General features: G+C 44.8%; 1 protein-coding gene across 1 annotated transcript in view; it reads right to left on the reverse strand.

Moving 5' to 3' along the window:
* SH3PXD2B (SH3 and PX domains 2B) overlaps nucleotides 1–20096 on the reverse strand; it is a 516634-nt gene that overhangs the window by 292039 nt on the left and 204499 nt on the right. The gene's annotated exons all lie outside the window — the stretch shown is intronic.

Here is a 20096-nt window from a genome sequence, read left to right on the forward strand (position 1 = left end):
TTCTCCTTGATTCTGCGTTGATTCTGGAGCTTTCTTCTTCTTCTACCCGCTGTCATAACCTCCATGCTTGGAAATCCACATTTTCCCATTCTTTGCTTTCACCCAGAAACCAGACCCACACTTGGAAAAAAAAGAATAACTCAGATCGAAATAAGTAGAGGAAAAATACCTAACAGTCAGAGCTGCTAGTCAATGCCATGGGCTTTCAAATGAAGAGATAATTCTTGATGGGGATATTTGAAAATAAAGTGGAGGAGTCCTGGGGTGAGATAACAAGGCACGATCCCTCAAAAGCCCCCAGGGAACAGATAAAGAAGCCTAATTGGCTTTTTGATCTCAGACATCTAAATTACCCGAATTGCATTGTGCAAGTGCATTCAGCAGATTGCAGACTGGTCAGCCACCAAACCCTGCTGCACTGTGCATTGTGCTCAAAAATTGAACAACCCACTGATACTAATGAGACAGTTCTCATCTCTCAACAGGTCAAACTAATTGTGTAGACATAGCCAGGGGGTCTATCTGTACTGGAAAAACAAAACAAGACAAAAAACCAGCAACAAAACTGTGCCTATCGAGCTATAGTTGCACAACCCAGTGCTAGTCTGAGCTCCTGGCAAGGCCCCTGTGTCGTTAGCTATTATTAACCATCTTGTGCAAAGACCAACGCAGGAGCCAAGGCAGTGCTAAAGTGGTTACAAAAGTTTTTAACCTGTAGGATAGACAAACTGGGAGGTTGCCTTGAACACTCATTCCTCTGTCAGACCCAAGGATTGAGAATGCAAGGCAGTGAAAGCTCACATTGGGAAGTTTTGTTTCCAACTAAAAGGTTGAAGAAACTGATGGACACAGAGCAGCGCCAAGACAGCTTTCCAGTTCGATCCAGTTCACTTACATCCTTGCCAAGGGAAGAAGAAGTTAATGCCCTGAGATAAGACCCTCATCACAATATTGTTTAATTACATAAGACTTCTAGTGAGCCTGAGATAAGCACAGGAATTTGTCCTCAGTCCAGCTGGGTGCGGCTGCTTAGATCATGTTGTGTATTAGAATGAGAACTGAAAGCCCGGGTTTATTTGAGGTGCTTGTCATGTCGTTAGAGCTGGAATAAATAAACTGATACTGACAGCTGATTTAAAAGTTATCTCTCTTTTTTCATGTAGGTGATAGATGAACATTTACTAATAACAGCAGCCCTAAAATTATCTATTGTTTCTCTTCAAGTAGCATTAGTAACACTAATTGAGACAGCTCTGAAATCAGCAAGTAGAAGTTTTCAGAGCTCTCTCCAAGGAAGAGGCTGAAGCAGGGGGGTGAGTTGGATGACCTAAGGCTACAGAATAAAGTCAGATTTACCTCCAAAATTAGCAAATACCAACCTCCCCCACCCCCCTATTCCTAATTCTGTGCTCATAGTTCTGTTCACAAAAAGGAATATTGTCCTGACTTCAGTTCACTTTCTTATAAATAAATCAGATCATATTTGACTCTATCAGGATTCCTAACTCATGCTTCATAGAAAAAAAACTGCTGCCTCCTTCCTAGAGACAAGTGACCCACACATGCTTTATTTGAATCATCTTGGTAGCCCATAAACTTGCTCTTACAAGTAACATTTTGTTTCTCTGGTTTTCCTAAATCTTCCCAGTTTCTAGGTGATATGCCATTCTCTGCTTTTAACTTCATGTTAATGCAGTTTATAGTAATCTGTGATTTTTTTTTAATTATCTCTAACTTGTTAAAATGTCCTTGTTCCCAAAGAAGTGCAACATATCACCTTACCCATTCACCATAATGTTGTTCAATAAAACATCTAAAATGCCCTTGTATGATTTCCTCTTTTGTTTTGTTTGTGATTCCTTACACATGGCTGAGCTTTGTGTTAGCCCCTGGCTTGTGTTCCCACTCCTGAGCTGGGAACGTACTGCAAGTGCTGTGACTGGGTCACGAGCACCATTGTTTGCTAAGGGTAAAGCAGGGTGCATACAGTCATCGTTTAGGTCACCTTCATTTTGTTCATCAAGTGGGAATGTGGGTGACTGTGAAGGAAGGTGCAGCGCTTATTCACTTCGCCCCTTCTGCCACAGCAGTGTTTGCTCACAGCTGAACTGTAGCTTTTTGTTTGGGACAGCGTGTGACAGGGCATGCACTGTGCGACGTTCTGCCCTTGTGCATGTATTCACAGGATATGTTTGCAGCACTTGTGTCAGGGTGGGTTTGGGATTTAAGTGAGCACATTGCTACGCAGGGCGTGTTTACTTGATTATGTGTTGTATTCTGCAGGGCGTGACTCTGGCTGCATGAAGCACTGAACACAACTGCCGTTCAGGAAAAGGAAAAAACATTTCAGAGAATGAACAGAAAAAGTTATAAAATATAAATAACAGCATGTGAGGAAATATTTCTGAAGGAACAGGATGCGCCTGTAGGTGAAGAATTCAAACACAAGTGCTGTGCTAAGTATAATCAGCAATGAAAGCTCAGCCCTTCCTCTTAGCATTTTAGTAAGCTGCTTGTTGGCAGCATTTTCTGAATATCAGGGAACAAAAAAGTGAGCTTTAATTCTTCATGCAGTGTAGGATGTGGTTGTCATCCTATATCCTATAGCTATCAATCTATTGTGAGACTGCATCTTGAATGGACGGTGGAATAAATTCGTATCGTTCAACTTATACAAAGGTCCTTCTTCACTAAGTGTCTGAGTTTTTCCCTTACAACATGAAAACAACCTCTCTTCTTCCTGCTCAATACACAGAGGTAGCAACATGATCATTTTATGGATCCCAGGGCTGGCCTCAGGCACTGTGTGTGTACTTGGGAGGGGGCCCACACAGCCACACGGCCTCTTCCCTGCCCCATGACATTGAGTGAGCACTGAACTGGGCAGTGCTAATGGAAATCTTCAGCTTTTAAAGCCCTAGAAAATGTACCCTGTGTTTAATACTGTTTCTTTTTGCTTGCTTGTTTGCTTTAGTTTTTGGCATGTCAGGTATTTACTATGGCAAAGCCACAGTGAACACTAAGTTTTTGTGTTTGCTTCCTTTTCCACTGTGGAAATGAACTCTGCGGACAAGTTCTAGCTGCTGTCAGTTTTGCCTCACACAGTCCCTCTGTATTGATCAGTGACCAGTGCAGTTTGGGAGACTGAAATCGTGCATAGGGTCACGGCCAAAGGCGATGGAGTTAACCGGATGCACGTTAACCATTAACTGGAGTAAGCAGCGTAATCAAGGACTCTGAACGCAAAAACAGAGGGCCAAAAATCGAAGAGATATTGATTAGTAACAAACAGTTCAAGTTTAGCACCTAAAGGAGTTCAATTAATTCAATAATTCAGTAATTCAAAGGAAGGTTATTCTGTAGTGAGTTACATGCCTAAATTCCCTGTACTTGGGAAAGGAATAATTAGGAGCCTAAGGACTTTTGCCCATGGCTAGTAAACTGAGTGGTGAGATGCCTGCATCAGCCAGCAGGAAATACCTGGGAGAAGGGATTGTCTGAGGATGTCCCAGGGAAACCCTGACATGGAACCAAAAAGTGATTGTTTGTGGCTTTAAGTAAGTCACACATTTAGCATAAACACTTGAATCAGACTTCTTCATGGAAATTATCCTGGGAGATAAGCCACCGCCTCTGTTTTACATGCTCCCAAGTCCACTTCTGGACCTTTGAACTGACAGGGAGTGCTGTGAGAAACTTCCAGCATTCAGGGGAAGAAAGGAGAGGGCTCTCTCAGTGTCATAAAGCTGAACTATTGTGTGACCAGGAGTGCAAACTGTCATGCTGGAATAGGATGTCTGGTTAGGGCTCTTCTCTGGGAAACAGTGGTGATGGTAGGGTAGGATACTGGTGATACTGGGCTGGGGGGGTCCATGACTTACTAGTAGTAAATGCATATAAGCACAGAAGCACTTCCAAGAGTTCCTTCCCTTCAGTCTTGTCCTCGGTGTCATATTTGATCACAACATGCTTAGCAAATTGGGTCCTTTAGGCCTTACTGGCAAAAAAGCCCACCATATTTCAGGATGGACTTAGGCGAGAAGTAGGGGTGAGAATTCAGGCCAGGCAGAACAGCGAGGCTGCTGGGCACAGAAAGTCAGCAGACCTTTAGGCGCCAGAGGAAGCTTTCCCCAGGATTTGTGGGCTCTTAGAGTAGCGGCGGGAGGGAGGCTGGGCTTTCCGGGGCTGCTCTCAGGAGCACCGGCGCCAGCAGTCTGCACAAGTTGCACTTCGATGCCTGAGTGCTATTTTGGATCTCTCCCAGAGACCTCGTACCAGCATCGTGTCAGTGGGGAGTCAGCGAGAGAGCTCAATGGGGACTGGTGATGCCGAGTGCCTGGTTTGTTGCGTTAAGAGTGACCTCAGAGTGGGTGGGTTTGTTCTCAGCATGGGCTGTGGAAGGCAGACTGAGCATCCTGAGCGTGAGGTCAGGTGGCCGTCCAGACAGACAGTGGGAATGCTATGCTGTGCTCAGTAATGTATGGAAAATGGTGCTTTTCAGTGGAACGTGGATGTGAGCATTCAACAGCACTGGGCCACCCAATGCCCCCCCAGCAGTGAACAAGTTAAACAAGTCAAAGCCTCGGCAAGGAGGAATTTTTCAAAGAAAATACTGGAAGCTTACTTGGAAAACTTGCCAAATCCTTCTGCAGCAGCCCGTGGGCACCCAGTCATGGTATTGCAGTTTAACATTCTCATGCATCATTGGATCCATTGGAGCTGTAGTGAGATGTTGAATAGCACTTCACCGTTTACTTTTGGCTTGCTAATCTGTGCTGCCTTATCAGCTTTCTCAGGGGTTTCCTCCAGATATTGTGTTGTATTTGGGGAGCTGAATAAGCCCAGTGGGACTCTTCAGACAAGAGAATCCTACTCTTTTTCATTTCTGTCATAATTAGAAAATGGATTTTTAATTGCTTCTGTGATTTGCTAGCAGGCAGCCTCTCCTGCAACTAACACTTATATTTTCACCACTCTTGTTTGGTTGTTTGCCAGCACGATGATGGTCAGTGGATTGGGAAGGTTTTCTCATTGCTAAACAATCTGTTTCAGAAGTCAGGGTGTGGCCAGAGAAAATCTTCCAAAAAGAGGTTTTCGTAACCTCGTAAGAATGAAGCCAGAGGTGGCTGTGCCTTGTATTGATCACACCTGGAGTCTGTGGACTCAGCATCTCTGAAACACCATTGTTAGGGCCTCTGATTAGGAGAGGTTTCGTTTTGGGTGGCCAATTTCAGATGTCATAGGATCCAATCTGACATCTATCTTTCTTACTGACTGCAGCCATCTTCTGTTTAGAGAGACTCCAGATTGGCAGTGGTCTCCAAAGGTTGTCTTTTATTGTTGAAGGAGAAAAAGCAAGTGCTGTAAATACACAGAACACACAAAAAAGAGCGGAAAGATACGAAAGAATGAAGAAAGAACCTGCTTGAGATGTGAATAATCATCAGAAGGGAATTGGAAAGAAATGAAGCAGATACACAGACGGGTTTGTACAGGAACTTAGAGGTAAGAACAAGAAGTTTCCTGCTATGGCAGCAGATAACAGGAGATGTATATGGGGAGATTGGAAGCTGGTTCATCAGAAACCAAGCTCAAGAGGAAGATCCCTTTGAAATGAGTGCGCACGAGGTGAAATAAGTAAACCAAATTGAATAAAGCAACAAAGACTTACAGAAAAATCTTCTGGCCTTTAAAGGAAGCCAGGCCCCTCGCTCTCCATACTCACTCTTAGCAAAGAAGACCCTTTTCAGCCTGTCTCATTTGAGGCTGCTTCGAGATTCTTGCTCAAGCATCTCACAGGGGAAGAGTGAAATGCTGCCCTGCTCACACAGTGATGATAAGCCTGCAGTGGAGATATCCGGATTTTATTTTAATTGGACTTTTTAACTTTTTTCCTGGCATTTAAAAGTTTATGAACGGAAAGAATCAGTCTGACTCAGAGACTGGGCCACTTCCAAACATTAATCTTAGCTGCTGTATGTTAATGTAGTTTGGCTCTGCAGCATCCTATGGTGAGAAGTAAGATGCTTGTATCGTTTCAACCCTAGAGTCAGAGGGAATATGTTTGATACAAGGGCAGATTGGGACCACTTAATGTACTGGTATTTGATGAAGTTCTATAATAACACATAGCTTACAAACATTCATATTCTGTTCTCCTGAAATTCGTATTTTATCAGCCTACAACATTTGCAGCCAAAACGATAATGCCCAGGGCAACTCTTGGGCCTGTGCTGACCCTGAAATCTGTATAGGCTTTGGTTATCACAGTGTCAATCTGAAATAAACAAGCCCTGGTGTATTTGGTTGGGCTTCATGTTACAATATTTCGTCTTTTGGTTAGATTCTTAGTATAGATTTAACAAACATATAAACAAACATATAACAAACATAAGCAAAGATGACTGTCCTGTTCATCACAAGTTTTCCAGCACTAAACCATGAGTCTAGCAGTATTTGTGTTTCACTTTCTTCCATTCTGTTTCCCAAATATTTCCATTCTATGGTAACTATTTTCAAATTATCCATCCACTGAGGATGAAATACCCCAGACTATTTGTTTTTTTCCCAACCTCTTCCTCATCTTCTTCTTACTCACACACTCTCCTCCCTGAAATCATAATGAGAACAGCCCTGTGCAAAAAAAGAGAGAAGTTTCCAATTCTACTTATTTCAATGGAATTTCCCTATTGCCCTTTTTCCATATTGGTGGATGTTTTTTGCTAGAGACAGTAGCGTGTACAGCATCAAGAAGTAAGACCACATTATAAGGGTATTCATCTGGTTAACACTCGTCTAATAATTTTCTTAGATTTTCTCTCTCAGCCTATATGCAGGTAAAGGTTCCTCCATAGACAGTTCAGAGCAGGAACCCCACTCCACAGAAAACATAGGGTATTCAGAGACCTTAAAACTCAGTATCTTAAAAAGATTGCAATCCATCCTTGTCTTCAGAGGAGTTACAGCAGACAAGTACCTACTCACCCTATTGTAAATGTATTGGCCTTTATGCTGACATGGCAAAAGATGTTCTTAGCTGGGTAATGGCTGGTTTGATGTACAGGACAACATCCCTCCATTCTGTTCCCAGTTCTACAGCTGATTTTCTGAGCAGTTCTGAGTGGGCAGCCTTCTGGCCTTGGTTTTCTGCATGGGAGATCATTCATGCTATTGTGTTAACTAACCTCTGACTTTCCTCCAGAAGGACAGAGATGGGCATTCAACTGTAGATACCAAAGGCTTAAAGTTGAGACGCTGACTTGTGTCAGTGTAGGTTAACAGTTAACAAATAGCTCCCTTCCACTGTCGGGGGAGCCAGACACACCATTTTCCCACACCGCAGGGAAATTTTGTGTGCCCATTTTACATTTTTCTCTTTCCCCAGTGCAGGTGCTGAAACAGCCAGGCCGACGTCTGTGGGCATCTGACTGAGCAATGGCGTGGTGCTTGCGCTCACCGTCCTGAGCCTCGTCAGTGTGACAGGCTGGAGCTGTAGAGGATAGCAATGACTCATGACTGGAGCTTTATGTAAATGAAGAACATCTTCTGTTGCTTCCTGTTGTACCAACGAGGCCACGTAAAGTTCACGTCAGTGACATTGCGTTCCCATGTCCCCTCTGTTGTTGAGCCAGGGTGGGGATGTAGGGTGACATCGGTGTGGTTCTCCCAGCGAGGACATTAGGTCAAAACCAAGAGTGAATGTGAATGTGAAACCTCTGGGACACCAAGCTGAAGATTCCTTCCCAGCAACGATGTGGAGAGAAAGTTTACTGTCGCCTTTTGCAGTCAGTTGCAAAAGTGATTGAGCCACTGACTGTAAACTTTGAAGGGGAGCCAGATAAAGAGGAAGTGAAGAATTTCAGCAAATTGCTCTCTCCTTGGGATTTAGTCATTTTTAGTAAGATGTGTGGATCATCTATGTGTGACATAGCTAATCATCTCATTTAGCTTATCCAAAGCATGAAAAAAAATACCCTTCTGCTAAGTGGCATGATGTTGCATGGCCTCTCCCAACAGCCTCACATAGACAGCTACCCTGTGCAAGAGTGATGAGGAGGAGTGAAAGCCCTGAAGAGCAGAGCAGTGGAATTGTGTCCATCCAAAGGCACAGATAATATTAGTCCAGGTGGAGGGCCAAATTCTCTGAGTCATTCACAAAAAAAAATCATGCTGAAGTTCACCAAAGACAGTGGAATTAATCTAGTGTGAAAATAATGTGAGAGGACAATGTCAAGCTCCAAAATGTCGACCTCCTTGGATTTCTAGGGTGCAGTGACTCATGTGCGTGTGTAATGCACTCACAGCTCCTGCAGAGTACTGCGGAGAGACAAAAGATACGAAAAAAATTGCTAACTAGATTAGGATTTGTCTTGCATTGTATGCATCATTTAAAGCTAGAAGAAAGATTTAATTGACTGGAATTTTGCATGGGTAAGGAAGCAGCAGCTGAAATGAGAGATGGAAAGCATCTCTCGCTAGCCCTGAGTTCACAGAAGAGTGGCTCTCTGCATGCTGTGGGTCGTTCTGCTGGGAGAGGTACAGGTGGCTTTCTTCAAATCATTTCTGAGCACTGTGTGTATTCCTACACCCGATTCTCCTCCTTTGCCTGTAGATACTGTCTGACTGAAACACAGTGGTTTTTCTTCTAATCCATTTTGAACACTAAAATTCCAACAGTCATCCTAATCTGAATATGTTTAATGCATTCACTTTTGTCTGTTTTTTTCCCCCTTTTCTAGCTGTTTCAGGCCTCTGCGTATGGCAACCAATCCTACCTATTTTAACCCTACTCCTGCTAGCCCTGCACCTGCAGGACTAATCTGTGTGCTCTGACTTCCAGAGAAGACTGCATTAAACCTCCCAGACAGGTGCTGAAGTGATTCAGCTCATATTTCTCACTGATCCTCTAAAGGTTGGTCTTATGATGCTAAGAGCTCCTCCATGAGCTAAGTCCTTCATATATTTTTGCTCTCTCCATTGCCTGTTCTCCACTCTGTTCCCCAATGTAATGGCTGATAATTATGGTCTTTTCAGTGGTTTATCTCTCTGCCCATTGAAGCTAACATTTTTTTTCTCAGCAGAAGGCTGACTCATAAGGTATGCTGCCTTCTATCCTTAGAAAAAGTGAGTCACTAATGGATTTTCATTGTAAATTCAAGAGCCATAGAGTGAAATTTTGTCCTATCAGTCTGATCCTGAGATACGGTTTTCAATTTGGAATTTTAGTTATGTGTCATTAAGGCTCTGTGGGATTCAATGGATGCTGTACCAGTAGCTGTATTTTATTCTGTGAGCATCCCCACTAACTGCAATAGTTCCGTGCTTTCACTCTTTGTGTGCTGCGTGCTTTCTATCTAAACACAGAACTCCCTTTATGTCTGCATCATGATACATGCAGCTTCTGTTCTCAGCCATCACAAAAACTTCACAGTTGTTTTTCTGGGCTATATAGAAGCTAAGGGAGCTTGGACATATGTAAAGCAGTATGAATCCCTTTGGTACTATTGAAATAGTAGAAATAGTCCTTCTGCTCCAGCAACACTAATTTGGTGACTTTCAAACACTCAGGGAAGGTTCACCAGTTCTTACAATGTCCCATGACAGAAAGATAAATGCTATTATTTCTGCTTTGTAGAAAAGGGAATTAAGGTTGGGGCGGCTTAGGTTGTGATAAGCAGGCGATGGAAGCAGTGTGGATGAAATGCAGGAGTCCTGCACGTTTTTTCAATGGAGCAATATTTTGTTTAAAGGATTTTGCCACATTTACAGTCGTTGATGATGTCAGCGTGAATGAGTATCTGGCAGAAGCTCTGTCAAGTTGTGACATAATTTGCAATTCACAAGAGGACACCCATTTTTGCATATCCGTGTTGTACTCTGTTAAACTGGCTTTGCTGGGTATTTTGGGGAGAGAGATCTGGAGTCTCTCTGACACCAACAGCAGCTGTTATTTAAAACTGTATGATGAAGATGCAGAGGGGTTGCTATTAGGGTGTTTGCTTTGTTCTTCGTCACACAGAAGTGGATGTGCTGCAATGACAAGTTTGTAAATCACAGTTAGTTCCGTTCTCACACCACCCAGTAACCTTCCAATCTCTCTGTCAACTTCCTGCAGGCCTTGGGAAGCTATAATTTGTGATAAAAATGGGAGTTAAAATGTTACATGTATATCAGAGCCGAAAATTTGTGGCTGGATGACCTTTTCATTTTCAGCAAACGCACTCATTTCCTTTGCGTTGCTTACTGTTTTCCTCTGAAGCTTGGCATAATAGGAAATCCTCCACAATTGTTCTCATTAATCACTGGCTCCATTGTGCCGGCTGCTGCTCCTTTCGATGAGCAGCAAGGAGCATCTCGGCCTGCTTCTCGTGGGGAGCATTGGTGTCCCAGGAGCTGGAACGGTTCGGTTCAGCTGTGATGGATGAAAGAACACCACCAGCAGCACGTGTGACATTCAGATGGCTGTCGGAACAAGGAAGCAGCCCCCTCATTTTCAGTTTAGAGAAAAAGGAAAAACCGGCACTCACTGGATTTTACGGCGATGTTTCTCATGCTTGCAATTAAGGTTGGATGAATAACGCAAACAAAGAGATTGTAAATTTAGATCTCGCCTCATTTCCATACATGAGGTAATCTGATTGGTCATGTCACCGCTAGTATTTACATAGTCATCTGACAATTATACAGAAGGCCTATGAATCTCTAGGACAAATAACATCTCTAGAAATATATTCTGAAATGCCTACTAATTAGGACCAACACATCATTCATCATTTTGGGATTTATTTCTCACTGTCATCCAGTGAAGGGCCAGAAGTTCTGCATTGTGGCCATATATCACAAACCATAGAGGCAAGAATTTTGAAAGAAAAGATGTATTTGCAATAGCTTCGAGTTTCTAAAATTAAAACAAAAAGACTAACGTTGCCAAGATGATTTGTAATGCCAACCTATATTTGGTTAAACATAAACAAAACCATAGTGACAGATTGGTGCTCAGGAAGCTGATGGTTCTCCATGTCTTATCTTTTGCTTCCTGTTGCAGCACAGTGGTGTTGACATCGTGTTCCTGCACATGCAATATGCAAAAAGCTTGGGGCTCAAAATTCGGTGGTTGCATAAACAATTTTGCTTGTTGCTATTGATTTTGTGCTGTTCTGCCTTTCTCCAATAGAACTGATGTCTGTAGGGAGCCAGGCAGTCTCTGCAGACCCTTTGTAGTACATCCACTGGTTTTTGCTTTCCTGTCGTACATCTCTTGAGTGAAGCTTGCTATAAAAAAGAGCAGTGTCCAGAGGACTTTAGCCAGTGTGTAGCCCAATCTTTATTGGCCAAAGTTCCCAGAGACAACAGAGATGGCTTGTGTGAGCAAATGTTTAAAAAAAATAGAGTGAGAACTTCAGGACATGGTCTCATGCATTTATACTGGAGTCAAATCTCTAGGGAAATGAGGTTAGTGGCAGTGATAATGCTAATAATAATAAATAATGCACACTCCCTTGGGATCTTGGCTGACTATCAAGACAGACTTCCTGATGATGACATGCATATGTCTGTCTCCAGCCTCTTCAAGGTATCTGCAAGGCACCGTTTTTTGCAATTACAAAGGACTGGCGATGAGAACATGCACCATAAGAAGCAAGCCAGTAACATTCATCCCAGACTTCTGTCTCTGATCTCCATAGTCGCTCTCATCTCAGCTCCTCAGACATTAGCAAGCCAAATCTCAGAACAGCTCTGCCGAGTGCTGACGGTGGTGGCAGTGGCAGCTCGGAGCCTTGCGGGCTCTTGCTTTTGCTCATCACACTGTGCCTCGTTTGCATGAGGATGAGACGAGAGGGAGAGAGGACTCTGTCACATCCCACGAGGAATTGTGGGTCACTGGGCGCATCTCGCTGCTTCTGGATGGTGCTGGGACTGTAGGCTTGTGTGACTGAGGGCTTGTTTGTGGATGTTGCTGCCCCAAACTGCATAACCGTTGTCTGGGGAAGTGGCTTTCTGACGGTTGTCAAACGTGACTGAGCACAGCCACAGCAACGTTTGTGGCTTTTCTGTTGGTCACAGTGCTGACAATGCCCCTCTTCTTCAGCCGGGTAAGAGGGAAGGCAGCCCTTGGAGAGCTCTGCTTTGGCTGCAGAAGAGTGTTTTCACACCAGAATGCTGCTCTACCCCACAAACGCTCACCTCCTCACGCTCTATTTCTGCCTCAGTGCACTGGGACCAGCAGTGCTGCCCTTGCCCAGATGCTGGCCAGATCTAGTTTCTAAGAGAAGAACAAGAGGGGGTTGGAGATAGATGACTGAGCTCCCTTCCAACCCAAGCCATTCTGCGGTCCTCTGATTCTCTGATTCTACGAAGCACTGTCTGGTCTGGCCCTGTAGTCACGTGAGGTTGGACTGAGTGTTTCGGTGTGTTCCTCATGTGTTTGGCAATGAAGAAGCAAATGCTGCTGACCCATCCACTCTGACACCACTTTGGGGCTGTTTTTCTGTTTCTGATTCTCATAATTTTATCACTGGTCTTGTGACATTGGGCTGTTCAGGTTTAGTCATAGATACTTTTATGATTCTACACAGCTTGTTTAAATAATGTACAACTGGAGATGACCTTTGTTTAAGGCGTTTGATATTGATCCTTATTTTCATAAGCTGCCGTTAGTCAGTGCTCTGAAAGGTACAACTTGATTAAATTAATGACAGGTTAGCTCTCCATGGAGAGCTGTGCTAAGAGCTGGGTGGGCTTTCCCTTCCGGTCTCTTCTGGGAAGGGAAGGAGTTTTCTTATACGGCACTGAAGGTCCCTCTTAATGGAAATACAAAGGGAAGTTGGCCACCTAATTCCTGTTGCCAGCTCCTGAACACCTTAACTGCTCTGAACTGTGAGCTGGGAGCAGTGGATGGTACCTTGGGAGGCCGCTGTGAATGGCGCAGCCTCCCAGAGCTGTGAGATGTCAGGGCTGCAACGATGAGCACTGCTTGGTGCCAGCATTTAAAAGAGTCTGGGGAAGGTGCTGGCTGCAGCCTGTCACGCCTGGGAAATTGGATGGGAGACAGAGCAGCTTCACGACTCCTGGATGCGTCTGTCAGCTCATCTCTGCCCACGCGCTACGCCCAGGCACTGTAATTGCCACATAAACAATCAGCATCACTTTTGCCAGAGGAATTTTTTTATACTTTGCAAACAAAGCTAAGTATCTTTCTCCTACAGGCAGACAAGCTGAGGCACAGAGCCCGCAGGGATTGTACAAGCCCCGTGTCCCAAATCGCCAGGTGTCCTGATTTCCTCTCGCCGCATGAATCCCAGCTCTCACTATCTCTCATAATAAAGCTTAGCTCAGTCTTATTTTGAGATTTAATTAATCTGCAAACTGCTTTAATCCCTTTTGATGAAAGATTCTATGTAATTCGCTATAATATTTTAAACTAATGCCTCTAATTGTTATGCAGCAGTAAAACGAAACACAGATAATTCATTTGCTATTTTTAGGGGAAAAACACTGGAGTGTTTCACCCCGGCAGCTTTAAGTGAGTGTCACTGTCAAGTGGAGAGCTGTGAGATTTCTGCTGCTGTTGAAACATTTAGAAAGTGAAGCTTAGGAATCACAGCGTGTTCTGGGATGCTGGCTTTGTAGGGGTGAGTTCCCCCAAGGGGATGACTAACATCAGGATGTGGGACATCATTTGCGTGTTCTCTGCAATCATTTGTGTGTTGGATACTTGAATTATACATGGCACAGGAGGTTGCCCACTTGCTGAGCAGAGCAGGGCCTGGGTGGCACTTGGTAGTGGGGCTGAGTTATTTCAGGAAGTGGTCGGTGGTGGTTTGAAAAGAAAGAACTCCATCCACAAGAGAACTTGGAATTTGTCACTGAATTCCTTTAGGATTCATTTACTCATTCTGCACCACCCTCCTGCTAGCTTGGACTTTGGGTTTTTTTTTGCATCTGCTTCTGTTCTTATCCTGTGATGAATTTGATGCTATGGATGAGGGCCACACATCATTCTGATATGCTCAAGTGCTCCCTCGTGCCTATTGAGGCTGCTGCTATTTCATCACAGTGAGACAGTGGCTTCCCTGCCATCACTGCAGCCCACTGAGTTGGGTTTCCTCTGAGACAAGAAGACCAGCAGGTGTGCTCTGCACAGCTCTGCTCAGAAAAGGCTGAGGAAGAAAGGCCAGACTCATGTTTGCAGAGCACCTGTCCAGGAGAGAAGGTGATCAGGGCAGGATCTGATCATCTGTTCTCACATAGCTGTAGGCCTTTCTGAGACACTGTATTGGATACATTAATGTTTTAACAAAAGGAATGCTGATCACATTCAAATGTATTTTTTTTTCTTGTCATCAGCGCCAGTAAAATAAAACTAGAAATGGGATGTGATGCAAAACAAGCTGGCCCACACATTGCTGTGCTACTCCATGGCTGAGTCCAAGGCTGGGGGCAATGGCTGAGCTGCACTGCTTGGTGTGCTTGTACCAGTCTTGGGCTGCTGGGGCTCTGCAGGAGCAGGGTGCTGCCTCATGCCCTTGGCTCTGTCTTCCCCCTGAGCTCTTTCCCACCTGAAATCAGAAGCTTTAGTAAAAAATTCCCATGAGCTGAACTCATTTCTGTTGCTTCTGCTTAGGTCTGGTGATGCTGGAAGACCAATGATAGAGTCATAGAATCGTAGAATGGTTTGAATTGAAAAAACCATCAGGTCCAACTCCCCTATAATGGACAGGGACACCTAAAGCTCCATCAGGCTTCTAGTTGTGATGATAGAGGGAAGTGTTTTATCAAAGGCATTCTTCCAAAACTTGATTTTCTTTTGGGGCCCATAGGAAAGAGCAATTTCCTTTAGCATTTCCACTGAGAAATCAGATCTTCCAGTCAACAATTTTTTTCTCAGACTACATTCACGGTTCAACTCTTCGTTTCATTTGGGCACAGCTGCTGTGTGTAAAGTGCTTTGAAACAGTAAACGTGAAAAGCTTGAGGCATCTTCTCAACCAGCCTGAAAGTTTTACTGTTTCAGTTGTGTCATTTCTGTGAAGTCACAGGCTGGCTTGTACGTATGCCCAGGGAGGTGGTGCAGTCACCATCCCTGGAGGTGCTCCAGAGCCACGGAGAAGCAGCACTGAGGGACGTGGTCAGTGGGCATGGTGGGATGGTTGGGGTTGGACCTGATGGTCTTAGAGCTCTTTTCCAACATTACAGATTCTATGATTCCTTACCAGCATTCTCTTCTCCGCTGCCATGGTGATGGGGACATGGCTCTGAGGTCCCCACAGTCCCCTGATGGCTTTGTGTGGTGCTCAGAAGGGCCCCAGTAGAGCTGCACACACTACTGCCAAGCAAGAATCAGGCCTCAGCAGCAATTCAGCATGTTGTCAATGACACGTTATAACCAAAAGTCATCGGCAACTGCTCTGTGTGCCATCCTCCTATTTCTAAGTAAAAGACAGATCATGGAGTCCTCAGGGAGAAGGGCTGTGAGTAATAGGAATGGCACGAGGCCTGAGCCCAGCCAGCATGCCAAACAATATTCCAAGAAAACAGTTCCAAGTTACAGAAGTTGCGTAACAGTGATTATTATTTTTAAGGCGCAGAAAACGAAGACCAGTTTCTAAAAAAGCAAACACATATTTTTAGCCTTGCTGGTCTCTTGATCTTACACTAATGGGAACCATCTGCACAGGGACTGGCTGACGTCCCTGGTAAATAACATTGCTCTGCAACGTTCCAGATGTTCCGAAGGCTTCTTTGCAAAGCAGTGTTTGTCTCTCTGCCTGTCACTCTCGCTTTCTGCCTTTCCTGTCCATGTTTACTTCAGTAATATACATTCTTTCGCTAAAACAGTTTATGTTAAAAATAGATTGTTAGAATTTTGGCTAATCGTCGTTATGATTCTTGCTAGCAGAGATTGAAAGCTGTAGTTCCTTAGTGTTAACACTTGAAAGCTAAACTGGGGCCATGAAAAGGAACTTAAAAGATTCAGACTAGAAAACACACTTAAAAATATTTGGAGATGAATTTCTAACTCATTGTGATCCCTCTGAGGTTTCCAGCTATTATTTTTGTATTGAGAGTTTTCAACATGACAAACTGTTACGGAACACACAGATGTACTTTATAGCAATCAGGAGCTTCCTGCAAAACCTTTGCAACTCGTTATGTAAAAGAATCCTGTGGTCTGCTCTGCTGCCTCTGCTGTGCTGTGTGCGGAAGGTGCTGCCTTCTCTACGGAATGGAACATCCCCACACCAGGGCTCTTCTATCCCAGCTGAGCCCGGCTGTGCCATAGGGGTGAGAGGAAAACAGCAGGATTTATATTACTATTAATCTATCTGTTATCTCTGCTATAGCCTGCCTGAAATCTCCTGTGTCACAGCTTCATTAACGCTGTACCTTGGGCTCAGGCACAATTAGACCAGAAGAGCCATGTTTCCAATGTCAAACCTCCCACTCAGGTCTGTACCACGGTGCACCCCAGCCCTTAGCGCGCTCCCAGGGAGCTCTTACGCCGTTCTCTCCATTGGGCAACTCATCTGTTTCAAAAACCTTTGATATTGCCAAAGTGCAGGAGCTCCAGAAGGTGAAGAAGAGCCTGGGGACTGTGGGGCTCTGCCATGGCCAGGACACAGCTGCAGTGATGGCTGTGAAGCCGCCTCTGCTGGGTTCTGCACACACTGACCTGAGCGCAGTGCTGGTATGGAGATCCCTTCTGTTCTCTTCTTACCCGTTACCAACTTTGTTCCATAACAAAGCTTCCAGAGCTTGGGGGTTTTGTGTGTGTTCTTACTGGTAATATGATTTAAATATTCTGATGATTCATTTTTGGTCCGGAGAGCTGAATCAGCCGTGTAGAGCACAACTTTCTTCTCCCAAACCACTACCTTTTCCATTCCTTCTCGTCATTTCTATAAGATGATTCATGCTCCTCTTGTATTTACCATCTGAGAATGCGCCTGATTCTTGCAGCTAATTTCACTTCTTGTTCTGCTTTTTTAAGAAAAAGGAGTGTGGAGGATCGATGTCACCCACCCCACTGGGTGACCCGGTGTGTGAACTGATCCAACAGAGAGGAAAAAAGACTTATTATGAAATCCATCAGAACCCACACTGTGAGTTCAGCCCCTGGCCCACGTTTCATGTGCTTTCAAAAATGAGTGCATTCAAGCGAGGGATTGTGTCAGAGATAACTCCAGTATAGCTTCTTTTGAAGAAGTCCCTTATTTCATCAAGCCCCAAGATTTCCCAGGAAGCCCATTACAGCTGTGTCTCAGCTCGAGTGCTGGGAGCTGATCGGGGTTCATCTGGCTGCAGGAGAGGGCTGGCTGCTCTCAGCAGGAGTGCGTAAGAACATGAGGAAACCTTTATGGCAAGGCTCTGGAAAACACCTGAATTTTCATCTCTGCTTCCCGCTCGAGGCACCGCAATAACGCGCATCTCAGCACAGCTTTGAAACCCAGGGGGCTTCCTGATTTTCTTGTGTTTCTTTTCACCCTTGCATCTCTCTCGAAGAAGTGTGTCTGTGTGAGTCCCTCCTGGGTATCACAGCCTGGCACAGCTGGAGTGACACTTTGGACACTGCTCCATGACTCACTCTGCCCTATATGTTCTCATGTACTTTTGAAAACAACACAGTGGGCCAAAATTTGTCCTTTTTCCACAGCCTAAAGGTTTTCACATTCAAAATAGTCAAGTGTTATTCTCTGCTATGACTAATAGTGTGTTTTCACTAACCGCTATTACACACAAGCATCACCTCACTCTATCACATGAGAGAATCGTGTCATATTGCAAATATTCTAACACACTGCATAGCAGAAAATGAATAAGCAGTTCTGTATTTACTGATATGGGGATATTTTTTAACAGTTACATATTAAACACCAAGACTGGCTATAAACAGTTTAGAATAAGAATGCGCAGAAAATAAGGGAATGCTGAGAGCCTCAGACCCAGTGTGTTAATGTAATGAACACTGGCACTTCTTCATGCCTGGCTTCCTTTGTACGGTTCTCTCTTTTTTATATCTTCTTACGAAGTGTACTCTTAAGGCTCCGCACAGCATTACCCCGTAGTCTGAGAACATCAGAATCGTGGCCCTTTTGAAGCCTCCCCTCGAGCACTGCATCCAGATGTGGAGTCCTCAGTACAGGAGAGATGCAGACCTGTTGTCCAGAGGAGGGCCACAGAAATGATCCAAGGGATGGAGCACATCCCCTGCGAGGACAGGCTGAGCGATGGAGCTGTTCAGCCTGGAGGAGAGCAGGCTCCAGGCAGACCAGAGAGGAGCCTTTCAGTAACTAAAGGGAGGATGTAAGAAAGAAGAGGGCAGAGTGTTCAGCAGGGTCTGTTGTGAAAGGTCAAGGGGAAACGGTTTCAAACTTAAGGAAAGGGTATTTAGGTTGGATATAAGAAAAAAGTTCTTTATGACAAGGGGGTGAGGCAGTGGCACAGATTGCCTGGATGTGGTGGTGCCCCATCCCTGAAGAGACTCAAAGTCAGGCTGGAGGGGCTCTGAGCACCTGATGGAGCTGCGGGTGTGCCTGTTCACTGCAGGGACTTGGACTACGTGGCTTTTAAGGGTCCCTTCCACCCCTATTCTTTGATTCTCAGCTAAAGACCCCTTTCAGTGCCATTAGTAAGGCAAAAATGGTGCTGAGAGCACACTGTGAGAGCCTACAGCTAACCCTACAGCCTTAGCCCTGACAGTCCCAAGCTCTCCCAAGCCACCTCTATCCACCCAACCTGCCTGCGTGCCACGCACGCTCGCGAAGCTTCCATCTCCCCATAAAGATCCCGTAGATAAGAGCAGCAGAACCACTGCCAATCGCAGTGCTTCGGCAGCCCTTATCGCAATCTTTATGAGAGCTGATGGTTCTGGGAATTGGAAGCTCATACATAGTCACTGCGCCCACAAAACACTGACATCACATGGCAAGCAATAACCCCGTGGCTCAGCTCTGGGTAGCAGAGCACGCCTCTCCCTGCTCTCAGTGCGGGGTACGTCACTTGTTTTCTATTCAAATTTGCCCTCCTCCCACGGAAGCCCTGCCTCGCAGTGCTGGCCATCAGACAATGCTGGTGAGAAAACACCCACTCTGACAGGAGGAAGAATAATTTCCCATAAGTGTATTTTATTATATACCTTATACCTTTCATCTCGAAATATGGGAGCCTAACAAATACAGTGATTTTATTGAATAAATACTCTTACGCCTGGTGCATGATTCATAGCAGATTAATAGAGGCAATTAAGTGTAAGATTAAATTGCTTAAAACCACTTGCCCTATTAAGCTGAGCCCGGTGCTGGGGACTGTATCAGCACCACTAATTCCCAGCGATTTTCCTTTGGAAGCAGGTATTTAATGATTTGGAATATCAAACGCATGGTCTCCCAGCCTGGCTGCCTAATGCCTGTAATCACGTTAAGGCACAGCACTGAGCAACTCGCCCCGGGGCGCTCTGGTGAGTCACTGGGAGAGGAGAAAGCAGAGCTGCTGCCTGGTGTCTTACAGAGCAGAGCTGGGGTCGGTCCACAGCAGAGCACTCCATGCCTTGCCTTTCCCTTGGCCGTATGTTCTCTCGTTCCTCAGTACATCTATACCCAGGATTCGTCCTCCATGAAAGTACGCCAATCCTTAGCATGCAGAACCCGAGGCACTTTGAGCACAACGAACTCTGGCAAAAAGGTTCTATTTTGGGATTTAAATGCATTAAAAACACTGTTTTCATTGCAGTGTGACTCATCGGTAATTCTATGCTGCTCATGCACAGCTTGCTGTGACCTTCCATCGCTGATCCTTCTCTTTGTCTCCTCTTTATCTGTTCTTTCTCTGTCCTATCTTTCCCTTTTTTTTTTTTTTCCTTCTGTTTCTTATGAGTTTGAGCCTCGGTGAAGCCCAAATATTTACAAAAGGAAATGCTGGGTTGTGAAACTGAATTCGGAGAAAATGTTACACATGCAGAAGAAATGCATCCCGCACGCTTTCCAAGTGTTCCCACATGCATTTTTGTGCTCTGTCTCAAGGGCTGAGGCCGATGCTCTGCATCTCCATTGAGGCAGAACTCACACTGCGGGCACTGAGGCGCAGGCTCGGGTCGGATC

This window comes from Tympanuchus pallidicinctus, unplaced genomic scaffold, assembly GCF_026119805.1.
Source record: "Tympanuchus pallidicinctus isolate F22 unplaced genomic scaffold, pur_lepc_1.0 scaffold21, whole genome shotgun sequence".
Taxonomy (NCBI): domain Eukaryota; kingdom Metazoa; phylum Chordata; class Aves; order Galliformes; family Phasianidae; genus Tympanuchus; species Tympanuchus pallidicinctus.